The sequence below is a fragment of the Pygoscelis adeliae genome, unplaced genomic scaffold, assembly GCF_000699105.1.
Source record: "Pygoscelis adeliae isolate BGI_AS28 unplaced genomic scaffold, ASM69910v1 Scaffold11, whole genome shotgun sequence".
In the NCBI taxonomy this organism is placed as follows: Eukaryota; Metazoa; Chordata; class Aves; order Sphenisciformes; family Spheniscidae; genus Pygoscelis; species Pygoscelis adeliae.
In genome coordinates this window covers 987,069-993,658 of record NW_008824059.1, presented here as the reverse complement: position 1 = coordinate 993,658, position 6,590 = coordinate 987,069, and positions in this window count along the sequence as shown.

Below are 6,590 nucleotides of genomic sequence, written 5' to 3'. Positions count from 1 at the left end.
TTTGTGTCAAGGAGAAGCAGCTGTACCCAAGCCACTGGAGCCTCCCTGGAGCCTGCTCCCAGAGGCAATGTGCACTGGGAAGGCTGAAGCACCTTGAGTCTGTCTGCTCTAAGCATGTGCATCGACCATCCTCTTTCGGTTGCCTGCTTGAAACAGCTGGGCAGCAGCCTGGTCACTGCTTGGTTCCTCACCACTAATGAATACTCTGCCTTGGGGTGTTTCCCTGTGCTCCCACACTCTGCTGTTGGTGTAATGCGACCCAGCTTTCATCTGAGCAGTAATATTGTACCAGAACACCTGGCAGGGCTTCGCCTGGGATCTTCGCATCGCTGCCTCTAAAGGGGGTAACCGTAATGAGACCATGGGAGGAGCAGAGGCTGAGGTGCCTCCAGATCTAAGGATATACAGAGACTTTTCCTACCTAACAGTAACCGTGCCCTTTGTAGAGGGACTTACATTTCCATGATCTTCAGTCCATGATCTTCATATTTCCATGATTTTCAGTCTCCAGTCTAGATGGGAAGCATGATCCATGGTCACCTTCCTACCCAGGTGGTCAGGCTAAGAGATATCCATGCAATCACATCTCTGGGGAGGCACCATCACACAGGGTCCCCTCCACTACAGCTTCCCCTTGTACCCTACTTTCAGAGCACCAGGCCAGCATGAACCCAGAAGCAGAGGAGCATGACAACAAGCCTTCCTCTTTCTCACAGTGGGTGAAGCAGCTCAGGTGAGGAAGTATTGTGGGGCACATTGAAAGGTGGCAGCAATAGAGAATATGGGAAGAGCTGGCCAAAAGGGACACTGCCTAACATGTTTGTGTAAGACTGAGCAGCACATAAGCATGTGTAGGGCTCACACAGTGACCTGATAAAAGACAGACAGGCTGTTCAGAACAGTCTACCCAGTGTTCAATCCCCCTCTTTGCAGCTGGCAATGTCAGTAGGACAGATTTCTGCATAAGGCAAATGAGTTACTCAGATATGACAGTGCTTTCAAATGGTATGACACATCCTGCCCCCTGTGTCTGTAAGTCCCTCTGTTTCTCTTTACAGGTGAATTTTACACCTTTTCTAAAATCCCCAGGGATGAGCCAGTTCTTCCCAGTCATTCATGGGCCAGGTGAATGACTGGAAAATAGGAGGACTCAAAAGTCCTTTGAACAGTGCTCAGAGCACTCTGAAATTAGGATATTTTCCAAGGCTGAGAGGGAGACCAAAGACAGCCGAACCCCAGGCTTGCAAAATTCAGAAAAGAATGAGAGATGGGAGCACTGCTTGCACGGCAGGTCTGGGTAATCTTTGCCATGCACATGATCAATTCCAGAATACCGAGCATGGGGCAGTGGGAGGAACAGGTCTGGTGTGCTGAAGGCAGGCACTGCTGCTTAGGCAGGGTGCCTTTACTACATCCCCTTGGCTTAATGGGAACTCTTTTCCTTAAATCCTTGTATTGCTGCCACTTCTCTTGTTTAACCGGCCAAAAGCACATGCTAGGAGTCCAACTGCTGCTGTCGGCAGCCAGCGCAACAGCTCTTAGAGCAGTCCAGGAGAGGGCAGGCATTATCCCCAGCTGTGCAGCAGAGCTGGGCAGAGACACACTGGAAGGAGCACATTCTGTCGGGACTTCTGGTGCTGTGGACATCAAAACGCTTCAGAAAAGTGGGTTAATTTCACCAGCAACGGTGTCTGGGAAGGACTGGGAATGAAAGGAAAGCTACATTTGCTGTATTGCTCTGAATGGGAAAGTGTAGTGCATGCTTACCAGGTTTTTGTTTGAAATTCCCTTTCACTCCCTGCACATTTTGCAGGATGTGTGCCTGTAGAAATGAGAACAAATCCAAGACCTGCAACACCAGTAAGCTGTGGTGGTGTTTGCAGGAATACTCACATTGTTCAAAGGCATTCTTTGCCAAGCTGTATTTCACTTGAAAGTGGCTGTGCAGCTGTGACAACTCACCCATACACCGAACAAATTTATTGAGCATCATTCAGAGCAGTACCATTAGTGACAGTATAAGCTTGGGCTACAGTTTAGTCCTCTGAACCCACCTGGCCAGCTGGTAGAAGAGAGGGTTGAGTGAGAGAAACCTGATGGCAAGAAATTGGACCCTGTAGTAATAGAAAACCAAAATGGAAAGGTGAAGGATTCATGAACAATGTGGCCAACAGCATAGAGGAGTTCAGCACAGTAATAAGAGGTAATGTGGGATCCCTTGGAAAGAAGAGGAGTCCTAGCTTTGATATCAGCCTACTGACTGGTGGAACTGGTCAAACTGGCACTGATAGCACAGGAACAATCAGGGTGTTCGATAAGTATCTCTGCTCTGCTCTCTTTGATACTCTGCAGTCATGGGACTGACCGTGCAGACAAGAGGGTCACCCTGGGTTAACCAGGGTCACTGGTCTTGCCCTGCCCCTGCTGCTCTCCCAGGATACAAATAACACCCTGTCTCCTCACCTTGCCATTTATTTAGCATTTGTAACTGGGTCTTACATTGAAGACACTCTCCCCTGCCTAACTCCCCAGCTACAGCTAACCTGCACCTGATCTGGGCTAACCTGCACTGGTTTTATTCTAGCTTAGTTTACAAAAGCCGTGCAAGTCCAGGAGCCCTTCAGCAGAGGGACATCACCAGGATGCCAAGCCATGTTTGCACCTTATTTGCGAAAGTCCATTGCTCTGAAGCACTGATGAATCGATGGGCACGTCCCACCATTGCAGCACAATCAGCAGACCATAATGTGCAAAGGAGAGGGAGCTGGGAGACCAGGTGACATCCATATATTCAGGGCTAGAGGGCCAAGAAACCCAAGCTCTGGAAAGCTTTTTTTTGCAGTGCTGTATGTAGATGTAATCATCCTGAGATGCCAAGCAATAATCACTCCAGCAGCTCTCTTGTTCAGAGTGCAAAGCCCTTCTACGGGATCTGCACACTGCTTCTCCCTGTTTCTCAGTGGAAGCAGAGAGAACCAGGGGGTGTGACACACAGGCTGCTCTCTCTGTACATGTGTGCCTGTGTGTGGGAAACGGTTAGCAAACTTGCTTGGACTTTGAAACTTTCCCACTCAGTTTTTATTAATTCTCCCTTTGCAATAATCTTTAATATGTTTCGCTTACATTCAATGAGCAAGAGGGAAGCACTGCCTCAGTTAATTTAACTCCCACAAATTCCCATCACTGCTGGGGAGAGATTGTGCTTCCTAGCAGATAAAGCAGCTTCTCTATATTTCAAAAGGTTAGAGATTAGATCTGGTTGCTGTTATTACTTTTATTAAAATTCCTATTTACATTTTTTTTTCATTGATACAATTACAGAAAAGGCAGAAAGAAAATGTTCAATTCAGAACAGTTCTTGAACACTGAAATATCCCTTGGCCTCTAGCTTGCATGCATGTGGAAAGTGAAAGCCCTGTTTCCCTCACCTGCAGATGGGCAGGGAGGAGCTGGTGCAGGCAGCCAGCAGGCGCCGCCTGTCCTCCTCCGTACACCATGCTGCTGAGTGCAGAGAAGTAGCACAGAGCTTGACCGAATTTCTCAGGCCTGTAGGAAAAGGGGAGTTGCCTCTAAACAGAAGGTCCCTGGAGCATTTTTCTCCCAGGAGATAGTTTTGGTTTATCCCAGATGTGAAGCTCAGAGGAATTTGCAGCCTGGCCTCTGATCCATCCCCCTGTGGTTTTGACAGGGATGTAAAGGCAGACAATGAGCTCCTTTATTTACACCAGGTGGATCTTTGTGCTACAAAGTCTGATGTTACAGTGACAGTGTGGGACTCTGGGCTGCCACTCACATGGCGTTGGGTGAGCGACTGCCTACAGGTAACAGTAATGAGAAGAAAATGAAACCTATATGTACTTTCATAGAGGCAAGTCCAGAGTGACACCAGATGGAAGGAAGAACTGGGTTCTTTAGGAAGAGCATGGGGCTGCAGCGCTCGCCCACGTGGAGCAGGATGAGATGCAGGGCATGCACACGTTCAGCGACACTGCTCCAGCTCTTGTCAAAGGAAGAAAGAGGAGACTATCTCTCAAATGCCAGTGACCCCTGAACTGACACAAATCATGTTCACTGCAAATCTACAAGCCTGTAACCTTCCTGCTCTTGGCTCACATGCACAATAAAGCAGGAGCAAAGGGGACACTTACTTAAATAAACAACACTGAAGAGCAAAGCTGCTCCCTTGATCGAACAGCACCTCCCTGTTCAGGAGCAAGGGGAGTGCTCACGGGGAGTGAAGGGGAGAGCATGAAGGGTGGCCTTTGCAAATAAATGTAGGGCACTGCAGGCGGGGATCAAGAAAATCTTGAATTTACTGCAGCAGATGAGAGCCAGCAATGCACTGAGTATAAAGCAGCACTGATGGAGTGCAGCAGCAAAACAGTGATTCCCAAAAGATTGTCCAGAAAAGGGTATTTTTAGGCTGTGGTGGGTATGGGGCTCTCCTCAGCAGTGTCCAGCCTAAGGAGGTCTCTGCCATCCCAGGGTGTAGGAGCAGGTAGAGTCTGGTAGCCAGAGATGAAGGAGAGCAGGGAAGGGAGCAGGGTGGGAGCTGAGAAGGTGGGGGACACTCAGCCAGCCACTGGTTGGGGGTGCAATGATCTCAGCATGAAGCATAGGGCAGTGGGACAAGGCAGAGAGATGTTCTTTCTTCCATGTCCTTGCTGTGGTGCTCAGCGATTGTGCTGACCATGCCTGGTCCCCATGTTGCTTTCAGCAGTGGATAATCACAGGCCACCCAGAATGTGACCCCATGGGAGGAGCCAGTGGTCCCAGCGTGCAGTGTGGGGAGCAGATGCAGCACTGGCCCCTAGAGCCAGGAGGGGGTTAGTTGCTGACTGTCAGTACATGGCAGACTGAGAACAAGAAGCAGCTTCAAGTCCCTGCTCCGGGGGCTGCATCCCCGATCACGCTGTGAGGCCCTGGAGAGTGCCTGCACCCCAAGGGCCCAGAGCATCTTCACCAGGCTGAGGGAATGCAGGTCTGGCTCCAGAGCTGGCCGGTGGCTGGGAATTCACTCACTCTGCTGGAGGGGGAAGCCTTTAAAAATGCAAAAGCCTCAGTGAGGCAGCAGATGCCACAGATGCTGCACTCCTCCAGCTCTGGCCCAGGGTGGCTCTTTGCAGAGCCTGGCAGTCTGCACAGCCCCTGCATGTTCTCCCAGCGGCTTCATTCGAGGAGGGAGTCCACAGTCCTTCATACTGATTGTTTTAGCTCCTGTCTTGGGAGAATGGACATGCTGCTTTCAGATTCTTGTGTGACATATGGGGGAGTGGGTGTGGGGTGACTGGAAGGCACCTGGTAGCCAGTAGCTTGCCTGTCTCTTCATGGCTGTTTATTTTAACAAGGTGCCAACAGCCTCAGTATGACAGAGACTCTGAGACTACAGGAAAAGCATTCGGGAGAAATGGCTTCTTCTCTATACTGCACCACTGGCCTCCTGTGAGGTGTTATGCAGACAGCTCTGCCTCTCCCATTTGCCTGTTTAGGCAGCATCCAGGCAGTGAGGCGGGGTTTTGTGTTTGGGTGAACTGTTTGTCCATTCTCTATGTCCCCAGAAGAAACACTCTGGATGTTTTCACTTCACTGGAATGTTTTGAACTGCATGAAAATGCAGGAGCTAAGTCCGGAGCTCCAATTTTACAGGTGTCACAAACCAGTATAATTTTTATTAGAAACATTTTCAAGCCATGCTTGGGCTAGGGGTAGGTGTTGGTCTTCACAATCAACCCTGTGAATCATTAACATGGCATTAAGAGTGTGCACCCCTTAAACATTAGCCTCCATGCCCTGTCCACTGTGGCAGGCAACTTTGCAAGCTGGGATTATTCACTTTGCAAGCCTGTGCTAGGGATGGTGAGGTAAGCTCTTCGCACCAAGGCTTCTGCATAGACCCTTTGACGGGCTGAGGAACTGTAAGAGGATGGCAAACTGCCATGATTCCTTAAGCACACCAAAGGGGAAAGCACTGCTTTGTGCCTTCCCAGGTGGTCCCCCATGCACACACATATGAGGAACATACATCTGTGATGCAGGTGAGGAGGAGGCAGCTACAGAGAACAGCACATGTCCCAGCACAGCTGTCTCCACAAGACCTGGCTCACTGGAGCCAGCTCAGGCACCTACAGGTTTGTGCTGAAAGGCAGCATCACTTTTTGTCACTGCAGAAAAAGAGGTGTCTCCAGAAATGACTTGTTTTGGGATTGGATCGATTGTGTTCTGGATGTCCTGGGGCATTTTTTTCCCTGGAGAGTAAGGAGAGAAGAAAAGCCACGTGTCCCTGTCCCAGACCCCACTCAAGTCTGGTGGAGACTGCGTGTCTGTGGACTGGGGCATGGATATGTCCCTGGGACACACGCATAGGCATACGTGTCCCCCAGCCCATCCCTATTCTCTCTGTGTCGCTGGTGAGGGCCACTGGTGCCAGGAGTAGGAATATTCACTGTGAGTCGGGCACTGCAAGCTGGCACCTGAACAGAGACCCTAAATCCTGCTTTATATAGGCTGCTTCATTGCTGGGAGGTGGTGGCAGAATCTGCCAGCGACTCGACTCCTCTCCTCTCCTCTCCTCTCCTCTCCTCTCCTCTCCT